Source organism: Oryctolagus cuniculus, chromosome 10, assembly GCF_051225735.1.
Source record: "Oryctolagus cuniculus isolate XC-2025 breed Fujian yellow rabbit chromosome 10, ASM5122573v1, whole genome shotgun sequence".
NCBI classification, from domain to species: Eukaryota; Metazoa; Chordata; class Mammalia; order Lagomorpha; family Leporidae; genus Oryctolagus; species Oryctolagus cuniculus.
Genome location: NC_142876.1, coordinates 73,618,812 through 73,636,660, shown reverse-complemented (window position 1 = coordinate 73,636,660; position 17,849 = coordinate 73,618,812). Strand labels below are relative to the sequence as shown.

General features: G+C 69.7%; 7 non-coding genes across 7 annotated transcripts; all 7 read right to left on the bottom strand.

Moving 5' to 3' along the window:
• Positions 1–944: 944 nt before the first annotated feature.
• On the bottom strand, positions 945–1,063 carry LOC149123838 (5S ribosomal RNA). The gene has a single exon (XR_016215528.1). It is a non-coding gene; the product is annotated as a 5S ribosomal RNA (ribosomal RNA).
• A 2,291-nt stretch (positions 1,064–3,354) lies between these two features.
• Positions 3,355–3,473, bottom strand: LOC149123837 (5S ribosomal RNA). Its single transcript, XR_016215527.1, has one exon. It is a non-coding gene; the product is annotated as a 5S ribosomal RNA (ribosomal RNA).
• A 2,298-nt stretch (positions 3,474–5,771) lies between these two features.
• Positions 5,772–5,890, bottom strand: LOC149123836 (5S ribosomal RNA). The gene has a single exon (XR_016215525.1). It is a non-coding gene; the product is annotated as a 5S ribosomal RNA (ribosomal RNA).
• Positions 5,891–8,199: 2,309 nt separating this feature from the next.
• On the bottom strand, positions 8,200–8,318 carry LOC149123835 (5S ribosomal RNA). The gene has a single exon (XR_016215524.1). It is a non-coding gene; the product is annotated as a 5S ribosomal RNA (ribosomal RNA).
• A 2,303-nt stretch (positions 8,319–10,621) lies between these two features.
• LOC149123834 (5S ribosomal RNA) lies at positions 10,622–10,740 on the bottom strand. Its single transcript, XR_016215523.1, has one exon. It is a non-coding gene; the product is annotated as a 5S ribosomal RNA (ribosomal RNA).
• A 2,346-nt stretch (positions 10,741–13,086) lies between these two features.
• Positions 13,087–13,205, bottom strand: LOC149123833 (5S ribosomal RNA). Its single transcript, XR_016215522.1, has one exon. It is a non-coding gene; the product is annotated as a 5S ribosomal RNA (ribosomal RNA).
• Positions 13,206–15,526: 2,321 nt separating this feature from the next.
• LOC149123832 (5S ribosomal RNA) lies at positions 15,527–15,645 on the bottom strand. Its single transcript, XR_016215521.1, has one exon. It is a non-coding gene; the product is annotated as a 5S ribosomal RNA (ribosomal RNA).
• Positions 15,646–17,849: the final 2,204 nt, after the last annotated feature.

The window sequence follows — 17,849 nt, the reverse complement described above, 5'->3', positions numbered from 1 at the left end:
CTCAGTCCAATCCGAGTTGCTCCCCACAGAGACCACAGGCTGTGTGCTGCCTGCCTGCCACGGACCCTCTGTCCCGGGGAGGTCCTGTGGGCACGCAGCCTGTGGCCGCGGGTCTCTGCCTGGCCTGCCAAAAGGGTGCCCCGTTTGGATGCTGTGTGAGTCAGGGCTGATGGGGGAGAGGGGGACAGAGAGAGGAGAGAGAGACAGAGAGAGAGAGAGAAAGAGAGACGTGTAGGTGTTGGTGTAAGTCAGAGACAGAGGGAGAGGGTGCCTGTATTGCCTGCGAGGCTTGGTGTGGGGTCCCTCCTTTGCGCTCTGGAGGGCTTCCGCGGCTGTGGCGCGTGGCCGCCGCACGGCCAGGTGGCGCAGAGGGCCCGCGGGTTGGGCTGCGCGAGGCACCGGGCCCTGAGTGGTGGGCAACCGCGCCCTGGCGTCGTCTTCGGGCGGTGGTCGTGGTCGTGGTCACAGTCATTGGGCTCCCTGGGAGACAGGAGCCCGGGAGGGGCGGTGGGAGTGCAGGTGCCGGGAGCTGCTGGTGCGGCGGGCTGCGGGGTTGGGGCGGCCGGCAGGGGAGCGCCCTGGCGGGCGGTGAGTCGCTGGTTTGGGGTTGGAGGGGGCGCGCTGGGATGGCGCGGGGCGTGGCCTGTGTCCCGGGGTGGGCCCCGGGGTTGGCGGTGGGGCTGCGGCAGCCGGGGACAGCTGGCCGGCCCGCCCGTGCCCGTGCCCGTGCCCGTGCCCAGGCCCAGGCCCAGGCCCAGGCCCAGGCCCAGGCCCAGGCCCGAGGCGCGGGCGGGCTGGGGCTGCCAGGTGGAGGGGTCGGGCTTCTGCCCCCTGCTGGAGCTGCGTTGGGGGTCGCAGGGGTCCCGGCGTGCGGGCTGGCGGATGGGGGCGTGGCTAGGCAGCCAGCCAAAGGCGAGCAAAAGGGGAGGGTGCCGCGGGGCAAAAGCCTACAGCCCCCGGTATTCCCAGGCGGTCTCCCATCCAAGTACTAACCAGGCCCGACCCTGCTTAGCTTCCGAGATCAGACGAGATCGGGCGCGTTCAGGGTGGTATGGCCGTAGACGCCAGAGGCCGCCTCCAGGCCCCTCTTGAGTGCGCGCCCGCACAGCCGCCGCCGCCGCCTCCTCCTCCTCCTCCTGCCCGCTCCCCGCTCTCACTCCCATTCCCATTCCCATTCCCACTCCCGCTCCCGCTCCCGCTGCCGCTTCTCCTCCGCCTCCTCCCTCTTTTCTCTTCTCTTCTCTTCTCCTCCTCCCCCCCCTCCTCAGCCGCCCTCCGCCTAGCCCTGCACCAGTGCCCGAACTCCAGCCCTCCGCCTGCCCAGCCCAGGACCTGCAGCACCGGGCGCCCAGTCGGCACGCTGCCGCCAAGCCAAGGGGAGCCAACCTCCTCCGGCTGCCGCTGGCCACAGGGAACTCCTACTCTCTCTTTCTAGGCCGGATCCCCTGCCTGCCGCCATCGCCCAGCCACACGCCAGCCGTGCCCGGCAGCCTCCACGCCTGCCCAGGGCTGCGCCCCGCGGCTCGCGGGTCCCGGCACCAGGGGGTTCGGCGCCCCACACCACCGCGGCCCGGGCCTTCCCTCCTACCCGGCCGCCAGCAGCCCCCCCACCGCTGACGCACAGGTCGCCCGCCCTCCCCCGGCACGGCCGCCGCGCCTCCACACACTCCCACGCCGCGAGGACAGCTGAGGGCCTGGGGACCCTTGTCCCCGCTCGGTCACGGGGGCCCAAGTGGGGCAGCAGGTCGGGAAGGAGGGCGGCAGCGCACGGAATCACCCCCGCCGCACGCTCGCGTGGGCACTCACACACACACACACACACACACACACGCCTACACAAGGGGCACACAGTCGCACACCCCGACACCCTTCGTGGCACAGAGGGATTTCCGTCCTCAGCGCCCGTTCCCTCACGGGAGGGTGGGGCGCTTCAGCGCGACCCGCACCCTCCAGCCCGGCAGCCAGTTCGAGACTGTCGCTCCCCCTCTTCATGGAGGAACGACACAGGACCCTGCGCTGTTCTTTCGTCTGCTCGGCCCTCCCCGGGTTTGCTGCTGGTTCTTCCCGGGTTGGCTACCGTCCCTTCCACCTCCGTGGAAGGGCGGTTCCCCCTGCCACATTCCCCACTTCCGCGGGGGAGCGGCACACCGCCGGCCGGCCGGCCGGCTCTCTCGGGGGCTGCACAGGTGTTCCCCTTAGATGTTCCTGGTGCATGTTGTCTCTCTCCTCCTTTATAGTCCTCTTCCGCCAATCCCAACTCGGCTGCCCACACGCCGAGTACGCTGCTCTCCTTCAATCAGGAGCAGGATCAGCTCCTGGAGGTCATCACTCAAGTTGGCAAGAGGCAGCTGCATAGAAGCTGTTTGCTCCTCTCCCAGCGCCATATTGTGGGAGAGCAGATGCATAGAATAAGTCTTAATTCCAGTAACTCAGTCCAATCCGAGTTGCTCCCCACAGAGACCACAGGCTGTGTGCTGCCTGCCTGCCACGGACCCTCTGTCCCGGGGAGGTCCTGTGGGCACGCAGCCTGTGGCCGCGGGTCTCTGCCTGGCCTGCCAAAAGGGTGCCCCGTTTGGATGCTGTGTGAGTCAGGGCTGATGGGGGAGAGGGGGACAGAGAGAGGAGAGAGAGACAGAGAGAGAGAGAGAAAGAGAGACGTGTAGGTGTTGGTGTAAGTCAGAGACAGAGGGAGAGGGTGCCTGTATTGCCTGCGAGGCTTGGTGTGGGGTCCCTCCTTTGCGCTCTGGAGGGCTTCCGCGGCTGTGGCGCGTGGCCGCCGCACGGCCAGGTGGCGCAGAGGGCCCGCGGGTTGGGCTGCGCGAGGCACCGGGCCCTGAGTGGTGGGCAACTGCGCCCTGGCGTCGTCTTCGGGCGGTGGTCGTGGTCGTGGTCACAGTCATTGGGCTCCCTGGGAGACAGGAGCCCGGGAGGGGCGGTGGGAGTGCAGGTGCCGGGAGCTGCTGGTGCGGCGGGCTGCGGGGTTGGGGCGGCCGGCAGGGGAGCGCCCTGGCGGGCGGTGAGTCGCTGGTTTGGGGTTGGAGGGGGCGCGCTGGGATGGCGCGGGGCGTGGCCTGTGTCCCGGGGTGGGCCCCGGGGTTGGCGGTGGGGCTGCGGCAGCCGGGGACAGCTGGCCGGCCCGCCCGTGCCCGTGCCCGTGCCCAGGCCCAGGCCCAGGCCCAGGCCCAGGCCCGAGGCGCGGGCGGGCTGGGGCTGCCAGGTGGAGGGGTCGGGCTTCTGCCCCCTGCTGGAGCTGCGTTGGGGGTCGCAGGGGTCCCGGCGTGCGGGCTGGCGGATGGGGGCGTGGCTAGGCAGCCAGCCAAAGGCGAGCAAAAGGGGAGGGTGCCGCGGGGCAAAAGCCTACAGCCCCCGGTATTCCCAGGCGGTCTCCCATCCAAGTACTAACCAGGCCCGACCCTGCTTAGCTTCCGAGATCAGACGAGATCGGGCGCGTTCAGGGTGGTATGGCCGTAGACGCCAGAGGCCGCCTCCAGGCCCCTCTTGAGTGCGCGCCCGCACAGCCGCCGCCGCCGCCTCCTCCTCCTCCTCCTGCCCGCTCCCCGCTCTCACTCCCATTCCCATTCCCATTCCCACTCCCGCTCCCGCTCCCGCTCCCGCTTCTCCTCCGCCTCCTCCCTCTTTTCTCTTCTCTTCTCCTCCTCCCCCCCCTCCTCAGCCGCCCTCCGCCTAGCCCTGCACCAGTGCCCGAACTCCAGCCCTCCGCCTGCCCAGCCCAGGACCTGCAGCACCGGGCGCCCAGTCGGCACGCTGCCGCCAAGCCAAGGGGAGCCAACCTCCTCCGGCTGCCGCTGGCCACAGGGAACTCCTACTCTCTCTTTCTAGGCTGGATCCCCTGCCTGCCGCCATCGCCCAGCCACACGCCAGCCGTGCCCGGCAGCCTCCACGCCTGCCCAGGGCTGCGCCCCGCGGCTCGCGGGTCCCGGCACCAGGGGGTTCGGCGCCCCACACCACCGCGGCCCGGGCCTTCCCTCCTACCCGGCCGCCAGCAGCCCCCCCACCGCTGACGCACAGGTCGCCCGCCCTCCCCCGGCACGGCCGCCGCGCCTCCACACACTCCCACGCCGCGAGGACAGCTGAGGGCCTGGGGACCCTTGTCCCCGCTCGGTCACGGGGGCCCAAGTGGGGCAGCAGGTCGGGAAGGAGGGCGGCAGCGCACGGAATCACCCCCGCCGCACGCTCGCGTGGGCACTCACACACACACACACACACACACACACGCCTACACAAGGGGCACACAGTCGCACACCCCGACACCCTTCGTGGCACAGAGGGATTTCCGTCCTCAGCGCCCGTTCCCTCACGGGAGGGTGGGGCGCTTCAGCGCGACCCGCACCCTCCAGCCCGGCAGCCAGTTCGAGACTGTCGCTCCCCCTCTTCATGGAGGAACGACACAGGACCCTGCGCTGTTCTTTCGTCTGCTCGGCCCTCCCCGGGTTTGCTGCTGGTTCTTCCCGGGTTGGCTACCGTCCCTTCCACCTCCGTGGAAGGGCGGTTCCCCCTGCCACATTCCCCACTTCCGCGGGGGAGCGGCACACCGCCGGCCGGCCGGCTCTCTCGGGGGCTGCACAGGTGTTCCCCTTAGATGTTCCTGGTGCATGTTGTCTCTCTCCTCCTTTATAGTCCTCTTCTGCCAATCCCAACTCGGCTGCCCACACGCCGAGTACGCTGCTCTCCTTCAATCAGGAGCAGGATCAGCTCCTGGAGGTCATCACTCAAGTTGGCAAGAGGCAGCTGCATAGAAGCTGTTTTCTCCTCTCCCAGCGCCATATTGTGGGAGAGCAGATGCATAGAATAAGTCTTAATTCCAGTAACTCAGTCCAATCCGAGTTGCTCCCCACAGAGACCACAGGCTGTGTGCTGCCTGCCTGCCACGGACCCTCTGTCCCGGGGAGGTCCTGTGGGCACGCAGCCTGTGGCCGCGGGTCTCTGCCTGGCCTGCCAAAAGGGTGCCCCGTTTGGATGCTGTGTGAGTCAGGGCTGATGGGGGAGAGGGGGACAGAGAGAGGAGAGAGAGACAGAGAGAGAGAGAGAAAGAGAGAGAGACGTGTAGGTGTTGGTGTAAGTCAGAGACAGAGGGAGAGGGTGCCTGTATTGCCTGCGAGGCTTGGTGTGGGGTCCCTCCTTTGCGCTCTGGAGGGCTTCCGCGGCTGTGGCGCGTGGCCGCCGCACGGCCAGGTGGCGCAGAGGGCCCGCGGGTTGGGCTGCGCGAGGCACCGGGCCCTGAGTGGTGGGCAACTGCGCCCTGGCGTCGTCTTCGGGCGGTGGTCGTGGTCGTGGTCGTGGTCACAGTCATTGGGCTCCCTGGGAGACAGGAGCCCGGGAGGGGCGGTGGGAGTGCAGGTGCCGGGAGCTGCTGGTGCGGCGGGCTGCGGGGTTGGGGCGGCCGGCAGGGGAGCGCCCTGGCGGGCGGTGAGTCGCTGGTTTGGGGTTGGAGGGGGCGCGCTGGGATGGCGCGGGGCGTGGCCTGTGTCCCGGGGTGGGCCCCGGGGTTGGCGGTGGGGCTGCGGCAGCCGGGGACAGCTGGCCGGCCCGCCCGTGCCCGTGCCCGTGCCCAGGCCCAGGCCCAGGCCCAGGCCCAGGCCCAGGCCCGAGGCGCGGGCGGGCTGGGGCTGCCAGGTGGAGGGGTCGGGCTTCTGCCCCCTGCTGGAGCTGCGTTGGGGGTCGCAGGGGTCCCGGCGTGCGGGCTGGCGGATGGGGGCGTGGCTAGGCAGCCAGCCAAAGGCGAGCAAAAGGGGAGGGTGCCGCGGGGCAAAAGCCTACAGCCCCCGGTATTCCCAGGCGGTCTCCCATCCAAGTACTAACCAGGCCCGACCCTGCTTAGCTTCCGAGATCAGACGAGATCGGGCGCGTTCAGGGTGGTATGGCCGTAGACGCCAGAGGCCGCCTCCAGGCCCCTCTTGAGTGCGCGCCCGCACAGCCGCCGCCGCCGCCTCCTCCTCCTCCTCCTGCCCGCTCCCCGCTCTCACTCCCATTCCCATTCCCATTCCCACTCCCGCTCCCGCTCCCGCTGCCGCTTCTCCTCCGCCTCCTCCCTCTTTTCTCTTCTCTTCTCTTCTCCTCCTCCCCCCCCTCCTCAGCCGCCCTCCGCCTAGCCCTGCACCAGTGCCCGAACTCCAGCCCTCCGCCTGCCCAGCCCAGGACCTGCAGCACCGGGCGCCCAGTCGGCACGCTGCCGCCAAGCCAAGGGGAGCCAACCTCCTCCGGCTGCCGCTGGCCACAGGGAACTCCTACTCTCTCTTTCTAGGCCGGATCCCCTGCCTGCCGCCATCGCCCAGCCACACGCCAGCCGTGCCCGGCAGCCTCCACGCCTGCCCAGGGCTGCGCCCCGCGGCTCGCGGGTCCCGGCACCAGGGGGTTCGGCGCCCCACACCACCGCGGCCCGGGCCTTCCCTCCTACCCGGCCGCCAGCAGCCCCCCCACCGCTGACGCACAGGTCGCCCGCCCTCCCCCGGCACGGCCGCCGCGCCTCCACACACTCCCACGCCGCGAGGACAGCTGAGGGCCTGGGGACCCTTGTCCCCGCTCGGTCACGGGGGCCCAAGTGGGGCAGCAGGTCGGGAAGGAGGGCGGCAGCGCACGGAATCACCCCCGCCGCACGCTCGCGTGGGCACTCACACACACACACACACACACACACACACGCCTACACAAGGGGCACACAGTCGCACACCCCGACACCCTTCGTGGCACAGAGGGATTTCCGTCCTCAGCGCCCGTTCCCTCACGGGAGGGTGGGGCGCTTCAGCGCGACCCGCACCCTCCAGCCCGGCAGCCAGTTCGAGACTGTCGCTCCCCCTCTTCATGGAGGAACGACACAGGACCCTGCGCTGTTCTTTCGTCTGCTCGGCCCTCCCCGGGTTTGCTGCTGGTTCTTCCCGGGTTGGCTACCGTCCCTTCCACCTCCGTGGAAGGGCGGTTCCCCCTGCCACATTCCCCACTTCCGCGGGGGAGCGGCACACCGCCGGCCGGCCGGCCGGCTCTCTCGGGGGCTGCACAGGTGTTCCCCTTAGATGTTCCTGGTGCATGTTGTCTCTCTCCTCCTTTATAGTCCTCTTCCGCCAATCCCAACTCGGCTGCCCACACGCCGAGTACGCTGCTCTCCTTCAATCAGGAGCAGGATCAGCTCCTGGAGGTCATCACTCAAGTTGGCAAGAGGCAGCTGCATAGAAGCTGTTTGCTCCTCTCCCAGCGCCATATTGTGGGAGAGCAGATGCATAGAATAAGTCTTAATTCCAGTAACTCAGTCCAATCCGAGTTGCTCCCCACAGAGACCACAGGCTGTGTGCTGCCTGCCTGCCACGGACCCTCTGTCCCGGGGAGGTCCTGTGGGCACGCAGCCTGTGGCCGCGGGTCTCTGCCTGGCCTGCCAAAAGGGTGCCCCGTTTGGATGCTGTGTGAGTCAGGGCTGATGGGGGAGAGGGGGACAGAGAGAGGAGAGAGAGACAGAGAGAGAGAGAGAAAGAGAGAGAGACGTGTAGGTGTTGGTGTAAGTCAGAGACAGAGGGAGAGGGTGCCTGTATTGCCTGCGAGGCTTGGTGTGGGGTCCCTCCTTTGCGCTCTGGAGGGCTTCCGCGGCTGTGGCGCGTGGCCGCCGCACGGCCAGGTGGCGCAGAGGGCCCGCGGGTTGGGCTGCGCGAGGCACCGGGCCCTGAGTGGTGGGCAACTGCGCCCTGGCGTCGTCTTCGGGCGGTGGTCGTGGTCGTGGTCGTGGTCACAGTCATTGGGCTCCCTGGGAGACAGGAGCCCGGGAGGGGCGGTGGGAGTGCAGGTGCCGGGAGCTGCTGGTGCGGCGGGCTGCGGGGTTGGGGCGGCCGGCAGGGGAGCGCCCTGGCGGGCGGTGAGTCGCTGGTTTGGGGTTGGAGGGGGCGCGCTGGGATGGCGCGGGGCGTGGCCTGTGTCCCGGGGTGGGCCCCGGGGTTGGCGGTGGGGCTGCGGCAGCCGGGGACAGCTGGCCGGCCCGCCCGTGCCCGTGCCCGTGCCCAGGCCCAGGCCCAGGCCCAGGCCCAGGCCCAGGCCCGAGGCGCGGGCGGGCTGGGGCTGCCAGGTGGAGGGGTCGGGCTTCTGCCCCCTGCTGGAGCTGCGTTGGGGGTCGCAGGGGTCCCGGCGTGCGGGCTGGCGGATGGGGGCGTGGCTAGGCAGCCAGCCAAAGGCGAGCAAAAGGGGAGGGTGCCGCGGGGCAAAAGCCTACAGCCCCCGGTATTCCCAGGCGGTCTCCCATCCAAGTACTAACCAGGCCCGACCCTGCTTAGCTTCCGAGATCAGACGAGATCGGGCGCGTTCAGGGTGGTATGGCCGTAGACGCCAGAGGCCGCCTCCAGGCCCCTCTTGAGTGCGCGCCCGCACAGCCGCCGCCGCCGCCTCCTCCTCCTCCTCCTGCCCGCTCCCCGCTCTCACTCCCATTCCCATTCCCATTCCCACTCCCGCTCCCGCTCCCGCTGCCGCTTCTCCTCCGCCTCCTCCCTCTTTTCTCTTCTCTTCTCTTCTCCTCCTCCCCCCCCTCCTCAGCCGCCCTCCGCCTAGCCCTGCACCAGTGCCCGAACTCCAGCCCTCCGCCTGCCCAGCCCAGGACCTGCAGCACCGGGCGCCCAGTCGGCACGCTGCCGCCAAGCCAAGGGGAGCCAACCTCCTCCGGCTGCCGCTGGCCACAGGGAACTCCTACTCTCTCTTTCTAGGCCGGATCCCCTGCCTGCCGCCATCGCCCAGCCACACGCCAGCCGTGCCCGGCAGCCTCCACGCCTGCCCAGGGCTGCGCCCCGCGGCTCGCGGGTCCCGGCACCAGGGGGTTCGGCGCCCCACACCACCGCGGCCCGGGCCTTCCCTCCTACCCGGCCGCCAGCAGCCCCCCCACCGCTGACGCACAGGTCGCCCGCCCTCCCCCGGCACGGCCGCCGCGCCTCCACACACTCCCACGCCGCGAGGACAGCTGAGGGCCTGGGGACCCTTGTCCCCGCTCGGTCACGGGGGCCCAAGTGGGGCAGCAGGTCGGGAAGGAGGGCGGCAGCGCACGGAATCACCCCCGCCGCACGCTCGCGTGGGCACTCACACACACACACACACACACACACACACGCCTACACAAGGGGCACACAGTCGCACACCCCGACACCCTTCGTGGCACAGAGGGATTTCCGTCCTCAGCGCCCGTTCCCTCACGGGAGGGTGGGGCGCTTCAGCGCGACCCGCACCCTCCAGCCCGGCAGCCAGTTCGAGACTGTCGCTCCCCCTCTTCATGGAGGAACGACACAGGACCCTGCGCTGTTCTTTCGTCTGCTCGGCCCTCCCCGGGTTTGCTGCTGGTTCTTCCCGGGTTGGCTACCGTCCCTTCCACCTCCGTGGAAGGGCGGTTCCCCCTGCCACATTCCCCACTTCCGCGGGGGAGCGGCACACCGCCGGCCGGCCGGCCGGCTCTCTCGGGGGCTGCACAGGTGTTCCCCTTAGATGTTCCTGGTGCATGTTGTCTCTCTCCTCCTTTATAGTCCTCTTCCGCCAATCCCAACTCGGCTGCCCACACGCCGAGTACGCTGCTCTCCTTCAATCAGGAGCAGGATCAGCTCCTGGAGGTCATCACTCAAGTTGGCAAGAGGCAGCTGCATAGAAGCTGTTTGCTCCTCTCCCAGCGCCATATTGTGGGAGAGCAGATGCATAGAATAAGTCTTAATTCCAGTAACTCAGTCCAATCCGAGTTGCTCCCCACAGAGACCACAGGCTGTGTGCTGCCTGCCTGCCACGGACCCTCTGTCCCGGGGAGGTCCTGTGGGCACGCAGCCTGTGGCCGCGGGTCTCTGCCTGGCCTGCCAAAAGGGTGCCCCGTTTGGATGCTGTGTGAGTCAGGGCTGATGGGGGAGAGGGGGACAGAGAGAGGAGAGAGAGACAGAGAGAGAGAGAGAAAGAGAGAGAGACGTGTAGGTGTTGGTGTAAGTCAGAGACAGAGGGAGAGGGTGCCTGTATTGCCTGCGAGGCTTGGTGTGGGGTCCCTCCTTTGCGCTCTGGAGGGCTTCCGCGGCTGTGGCGCGTGGCCGCCGCACGGCCAGGTGGCGCAGAGGGCCCGCGGGTTGGGCTGCGCGAGGCACCGGGCCCTGAGTGGTGGGCAACCGCGCCCTGGCGTCGTCTTCGGGCGGTGGTCGTGGTCGTGGTCACAGTCATTGGGCTCCCTGGGAGACAGGAGCCCGGGAGGGGCGGTGGGAGTGCAGGTGCCGGGAGCTGCTGGTGCGGCGGGCTGCGGGGTTGGGGCGGCCGGCAGGGGAGCGCCCTGGCGGGCGGTGAGTCGCTGGTTTGGGGTTGGAGGGGGCGCGCTGGGATGGCGCGGGGCGTGGCCTGTGTCCCGGGGTGGGCCCCGGGGTTGGCGGTGGGGCTGCGGCAGCCAGGGACAGCTGGCCGGCCCGCCCGTGCCCGTGCCCAGGCCCAGGCCCAGGCCCAGGCCCAGGCCCAGGCCCAGGCCCGAGGCGCGGGCGGGCTGGGGCTGCCAGGTGGAGGGGTCGGGCTTCTGCCCCCTGCTGGAGCTGCGTTGGGGGTCGCAGGGGTCCCGGCGTGCGGGCTGGCGGATGGGGGCGTGGCTAGGCAGCCAGCCAAAGGCGAGCAAAAGGGGAGGGTGCCGCGGGGCAAAAGCCTACAGCCCCCGGTATTCCCAGGCGGTCTCCCATCCAAGTACTAACCAGGCCCGACCCTGCTTAGCTTCCGAGATCAGACGAGATCGGGCGCGTTCAGGGTGGTATGGCCGTAGACGCCAGAGGCCGCCTCCAGGCCCCTCTTGAGTGCGCGCCCGCACAGCCGCCGCCGCCGCCGCCGCCGCCGCCGCCGCCGCCGCCGCCGCCGCCTCCTCCTCCTCCTCCTGCCCGCTCCCCGCTCTCACTCCCATTCCCATTCCCATTCCCACTCCCGCTCCCGCTCCCGCTGCCGCTTCTCCTCCGCCTCCTCCCTCTTTTCTCTTCTCTTCTCTTCTCCTCCTCCCCCCCCCTCCTCCTCAGCCGCCCTCCGCCTAGCCCTGCACCAGTGCCCGAACTCCAGCCCTCCGCCTGCCCAGCCCAGGACCTGCAGCACCGGGCGCCCAGTCGGCACGCTGCCGCCAAGCCAAGGGGAGCCAACCTCCTCCGGCTGCCGCTGGCCACAGGGAACTCCTACTCTCTCTTTCTAGGCCGGATCCCCTGCCTGCCGCCATCGCCCAGCCACACGCCAGCCGTGCCCGGCAGCCTCCACGCCTGCCCAGGGCTGCGCCCCGCGGCTCGCGGGTCCCGGCACCAGGGGGTTCGGCGCCCCACACCACCGCGGCCCGGGCCTTCCCTCCTACCCGGCCGCCAGCAGCCCCCCCACCGCTGACGCACAGGTCGCCCGCCCTCCCCCGGCACGGCCGCCGCGCCTCCACACACTCCCACGCCGCGAGGACAGCTGAGGGCCTGGGGACCCTTGTCCCCGCTCGGTCACGGGGGCCCAAGTGGGGCAGCAGGTCGGGAAGGAGGGCGGCAGCGCACGGAATCACCCCCGCCGCACGCTCGCGTGGGCACTCACACACACACACACACACACACACACACGCCTACACAAGGGGCACACAGTCGCACACCCCGACACCCTTCGTGGCACAGAGGGATTTCCGTCCTCAGCGCCCGTTCCCTCACGGGAGGGTGGGGCGCTTCAGCGCGACCCGCACCCTCCAGCCCGGCAGCCAGTTCGAGACTGTCGCTCCCCCTCTTCATGGAGGAACGACACAGGACCCTGCGCTGTTCTTTCGTCTGCTCGGCCCTCCCCGGGTTTGCTGCTGGTTCTTCCCGGGTTGGCTACCGTCCCTTCCACCTCCGTGGAAGGGCGGTTCCCCCTGCCACATTCCCCACTTCCGCGGGGGAGCGGCACACCGCCGGCCGGCCGGCCGGCTCTCTCGGGGGCTGCACAGGTGTTCCCCTTAGATGTTCCTGGTGCATGTTGTCTCTCTCCTCCTTTATAGTCCTCTTCCGCCAATCCCAACTCGGCTGCCCACACGCCGAGTACGCTGCTCTCCTTCAATCAGGAGCAGGATCAGCTCCTGGAGGTCATCACTCAAGTTGGCAAGAGGCAGCTGCATAGAAGCTGTTTGCTCCTCTCCCAGCGCCATATTGTGGGAGAGCAGATGCATAGAATAAGTCTTAATTCCAGTAACTCAGTCCAATCCGAGTTGCTCCCCACAGAGACCACAGGCTGTGTGCTGCCTGCCTGCCACGGACCCTCTGTCCCGGGGAGGTCCTGTGGGCACGCAGCCTGTGGCCGCGGGTCTCTGCCTGGCCTGCCAAAAGGGTGCCCCGTTTGGATGCTGTGTGAGTCAGGGCTGATGGGGGAGAGGGGGACAGAGAGAGGAGAGAGAGACAGAGAGAGAGAGAGAAAGAGAGAGAGACGTGTAGGTGTTGGTGTAAGTCAGAGACAGAGGGAGAGGGTGCCTGTATTGCCTGCGAGGCTTGGTGTGGGGTCCCTCCTTTGCGCTCTGGAGGGCTTCCGCGGCTGTGGCGCGTGGCCGCCGCACGGCCAGGTGGCGCAGAGGGCCCGCGGGTTGGGCTGCGCGAGGCACCGGGCCCTGAGTGGTGGGCAACTGCGCCCTGGCGTCGTCTTCGGGCGGTGGTCGTGGTCGTGGTCGTGGTCACAGTCATTGGGCTCCCTGGGAGACAGGAGCCCGGGAGGGGCGGTGGGAGTGCAGGTGCCGGGAGCTGCTGGTGCGGCGGGCTGCGGGGTTGGGGCGGCCGGCAGGGGAGCGCCCTGGCGGGCGGTGAGTCGCTGGTTTGGGGTTGGAGGGGGCGCGCTGGGATGGCGCGGGGCGTGGCCTGTGTCCCGGGGTGGGCCCCGGGGTTGGCGGTGGGGCTGCGGCAGCCGGGGACAGCTGGCCGGCCCGCCCGTGCCCGTGCCCGTGCCCAGGCCCAGGCCCAGGCCCAGGCCCAGGCCCAGGCCCGAGGCGCGGGCGGGCTGGGGCTGCCAGGTGGAGGGGTCGGGCTTCTGCCCCCTGCTGGAGCTGCGTTGGGGGTCGCAGGGGTCCCGGCGTGCGGGCTGGCGGATGGGGGCGTGGCTAGGCAGCCAGCCAAAGGCGAGCAAAAGGGGAGGGTGCCGCGGGGCAAAAGCCTACAGCCCCCGGTATTCCCAGGCGGTCTCCCATCCAAGTACTAACCAGGCCCGACCCTGCTTAGCTTCCGAGATCAGACGAGATCGGGCGCGTTCAGGGTGGTATGGCCGTAGACGCCAGAGGCCGCCTCCAGGCCCCTCTTGAGTGCGCGCCCGCACAGCCGCCGCCGCCGCCTCCTCCTCCTCCTCCTGCCCGCTCCCCGCTCTCACTCCCATTCCCATTCCCATTCCCACTCCCGCTCCCGCTCCCGCTGCCGCTTCTCCTCCGCCTCCTCCCTCTTTTCTCTTCTCTTCTCTTCTCCTCCTCCCCCCCCTCCTCAGCCGCCCTCCGCCTAGCCCTGCACCAGTGCCCGAACTCCAGCCCTCCGCCTGCCCAGCCCAGGACCTGCAGCACCGGGCGCCCAGTCGGCACGCTGCCGCCAAGCCAAGGGGAGCCAACCTCCTCCGGCTGCCGCTGGCCACAGGGAACTCCTACTCTCTCTTTCTAGGCCGGATCCCCTGCCTGCCGCCATCGCCCAGCCACACGCCAGCCGTGCCCGGCAGCCTCCACGCCTGCCCAGGGCTGCGCCCCGCGGCTCGCGGGTCCCGGCACCAGGGGGTTCGGCGCCCCACACCACCGCGGCCCGGGCCTTCCCTCCTACCCGGCCGCCAGCAGCCCCCCCACCGCTGACGCACAGGTCGCCCGCCCTCCCCCGGCACGGCCGCCGCGCCTCCACACACTCCCACGCCGCGAGGACAGCTGAGGGCCTGGGGACCCTTGTCCCCGCTCGGTCACGGGGGCCCAAGTGGGGCAGCAGGTCGGGAAGGAGGGCGGCAGCGCACGGAATCACCCCCGCCGCACGCTCGCGTGGGCACTCACACACACACACACACACACACACACACGCCTACACAAGGGGCACACAGTCGCACACCCCGACACCCTTCGTGGCACAGAGGGATTTCCGTCCTCAGCGCCCGTTCCCTCACGGGAGGGTGGGGCGCTTCAGCGCGACCCGCACCCTCCAGCCCGGCAGCCAGTTCGAGACTGTCGCTCCCCCTCTTCATGGAGGAACGACACAGGACCCTGCGCTGTTCTTTCGTCTGCTCGGCCCTCCCCGGGTTTGCTGCTGGTTCTTCCCGGGTTGGCTACCGTCCCTTCCACCTCCGTGGAAGGGCGGTTCCCCCTGCCACATTCCCCACTTCCGCGGGGGAGCGGCACACCGCCGGCCGGCCGGCCGGCTCTCTCGGGGGCTGCACAGGTGTTCCCCTTAGATGTTCCTGGTGCATGTTGTCTCTCTCCTCCTTTATAGTCCTCTTCCGCCAATCCCAACTCGGCTGCCCACACGCCGAGTACGCTGCTCTCCTTCAATCAGGAGCAGGATCAGCTCCTGGAGGTCATCACTCAAGTTGGCAAGAGGCAGCTGCATAGAAGCTGTTTGCTCCTCTCCCAGCGCCATATTGTGGGAGAGCAGATGCATAGAATAAGTCTTAATTCCAGTAACTCAGTCCAATCCGAGTTGCTCCCCACAGAGACCACAGGCTGTGTGCTGCCTGCCTGCCACGGACCCTCTGTCCCGGGGAGGTCCTGTGGGCACGCAGCCTGTGGCCGCGGGTCTCTGCCTGGCCTGCCAAAAGGGTGCCCCGTTTGGATGCTGTGTGAGTCAGGGCTGATGGGGGAGAGGGGGACAGAGAGAGGAGAGAGAGACAGAGAGAGAGAGAGAAAGAGAGAGAGACGTGTAGGTGTTGGTGTAAGTCAGAGACAGAGGGAGAGGGTGCCTGTATTGCCTGCGAGGCTTGGTGTGGGGTCCCTCCTTTGCGCTCTGGAGGGCTTCCGCGGCTGTGGCGCGTGGCCGCCGCACGGCCAGGTGGCGCAGAGGGCCCGCGGGTTGGGCTGCGCGAGGCACCGGGCCCTGAGTGGTGGGCAACTGCGCCCTGGCGTCGTCTTCGGGCGGTGGTCGTGGTCGTGGTCGTGGTCACAGTCATTGGGCTCCCTGGGAGACAGGAGCCCGGGAGGGGCGGTGGGAGTGCAGGTGCCGGGAGCTGCTGGTGCGGCGGGCTGCGGGGTTGGGGCGGCCGGCAGGGGAGCGCCCTGGCGGGCGGTGAGTCGCTGGTTTGGGGTTGGAGGGGGCGCGCTGGGATGGCGCGGGGCGTGGCCTGTGTCCCGGGGTGGGCCCCGGGGTTGGCGGTGGGGCTGCGGCAGCCGGGGACAGCTGGCCGGCCCGCCCGTGCCCGTGCCCGTGCCCGTGCCCAGGCCCAGGCCCAGGCCCAGGCCCAGGCCCAGGCCCAGGCCCGAGGCGCGGGCGGGCTGGGGCTGCCAGGTGGAGGGGTCGGGCTTCTGCCCCCTGCTGGAGCTGCGTTGGGGGTCGCAGGGGTCCCGGCGTGCGGGCTGGCGGATGGGGGCGTGGCTAGGCAGCCAGCCAAAGGCGAGCAAAAGGGGAGGGTGCCGCGGGGCAAAAGCCTACAGCCCCCGGTATTCCCAGGCGGTCTCCCATCCAAGTACTAACCAGGCCCGACCCTGCTTAGCTTCCGAGATCAGACGAGATCGGGCGCGTTCAGGGTGGTATGGCCGTAGACGCCAGAGGCCGCCTCCAGGCCCCTCTTGAGTGCGCGCCCGCACAGCCGCCGCCGCCGCCGCCGCCTCCTCCTCCTCCTCCTGCCCGCTCCCCGCTCTCACTCCCATTCCCATTCCCATTCCCACTCCCGCTCCCGCTCCCGCTGCCGCTTCTCCTCCGCCTCCTCCCTCTTTTCTCTTCTCTTCTCTTCTCCTCCTCCCCCCCCTCCTCAGCCGCCCTCCGCCTAGCCCTGCACCAGTGCCCGAACTCCAGCCCTCCGCCTGCCCAGCCCAGGACCTGCAGCACCGGGCGCCCAGTCGGCACGCTGCCGCCAAGCCAAGGGGAGCCAACCTCCTCCGGCTGCCGCTGGCCACAGGGAACTCCTACTCTCTCTTTCTAGGCCGGATCCCCTGCCTGCCGCCATCGCCCAGCCACACGCCAGCCGTGCCCGGCAGCCTCCACGCCTGCCCAGGGCTGCGCCCCGCGGCTCGCGGGTCCCGGCACCAGGGGGTTCGGCGCCCCACACCACCGCGGCCCGGGCCTTCCCTCCTACCCGGCCGCCAGCAGCCCCCCCACCGCTGACGCACAGGTCGCCCGCCCTCCCCCGGCACGGCCGCCGCGCCTCCACACACTCCCACGCCGCGAGGACAGCTGAGGGCCTGGGGACCCTTGTCCCCGCTCGGTCACGGGGGCCCAAGTGGGGCAGCAGGTCGGGAAGGAGGGCGGCAGCGCACGGAATCACCCCCGCCGCACGCTCGCGTGGGCACTCACACACACACACACACACACACACACGCCTACACAAGGGGCACACAGTCGCACACCCCGACACCCTTCGTGGCACAGAGGGATTTCCGTCCTCAGCGCCCGTTCCCTCACGGGAGGGTGGGGCGCTTCAGCGCGACCCGCACCCTCCAGCCCGGCAGCCAGTTCGAGACTGTCGCTCCCCCTCTTCATGGAGGAACGACACAGGACCCTGCGCTGTTCTTTCGTCTGCTCGGCCCTCCCCGGGTTTGCTGCTGGTTCTTCCCGGGTTGGCTACCGTCCCTTCCACCTCCGTGGAAGGGCGGTTCCCCCTGCCACATTCCCCACTTCCGCGGGGGAGCGGCACACCGCCGGCCGGCCGGCCGGCTCTCTCGGGGGCTGCACAGGTGTTCCCCTTAGATGTTCCTGGTGCATGTTGTCTCTCTCCTCCTTTATAGTCCTCTTCCGCCAATCCCAACTCGGCTGCCCACACGCCGAGTACGCTGCTCTCCTTCAATCAGGAGCAGGATCAGCTCCTGGAGGTCATCACTCAAGTTGGCAAGAGGCAGCTGCATAGAAGCTGTTTGCTCCTCTCCCAGCGCCATATTGTGGGAGAGCAGATGCATAGAATAAGTCTTAATTCCAGTAACTCAGTCCAATCCGAGTTGCTCCCCACAGAGACCACAGGCTGTGTGCTGCCTGCCTGCCACGGACCCTCTGTCCCGGGGAGGTCCTGTGGGCACGCAGCCTGTGGCCGCGGGTCTCTGCCTGGCCTGCCAAAAGGGTGCCCCGTTTGGATGCTGTGTGAGTCAGGGCTGATGGGGGAGAGGGGGACAGAGAGAGGAGAGAGAGACAGAGAGAGAGAGAGAAAGAGAGACGTGTAGGTGTTGGTGTAAGTCAGAGACAGAGGGAGAGGGTGCCTGTATTGCCTGCGAGGCTTGGTGTGGGGTCCCTCCTTTGCGCTCTGGAGGGCTTCCGCGGCTGTGGCGCGTGGCCGCCGCACGGCCAGGTGGCGCAGAGGGCCCGCGGGTTGGGCTGCGCGAGGCACCGGGCCCTGAGTGGTGGGCAACTGCGCCCTGGCGTCGTCTTCGGGCGGTGGTCGTGGTCGTGGTCACAGTCATTGGGCTCCCTGGGAGACAGGAGCCCGGGAGGGGCGGTGGGAGTGCAGGTGCCGGGAGCTGCTGGTGCGGCGGGCTGCGGGGTTGGGGCGGCCGGCAGGGGAGCGCCCTGGCGGGCGGTGAGTCGCTGGTTTGGGGTTGGAGGGGGCGCGCTGGGATGGCGCGGGGCGTGGCCTGTGTCCCGGGGTGGGCCCCGGGGTTGGCGGTGGGGCTGCGGCAGCCGGGGACAGCTGGCCGGCCCGCCCGTGCCCGTGCCCGTGCCCAGGCCCAGGCCCAGGCCCAGGCCCAGGCCCGAGGCGCGGGCGGGCTGGGGCTGCCAGGTGGAGGGGTCGGGCTTCTGCCCCCTGCTGGAGCTGCGTTGGGG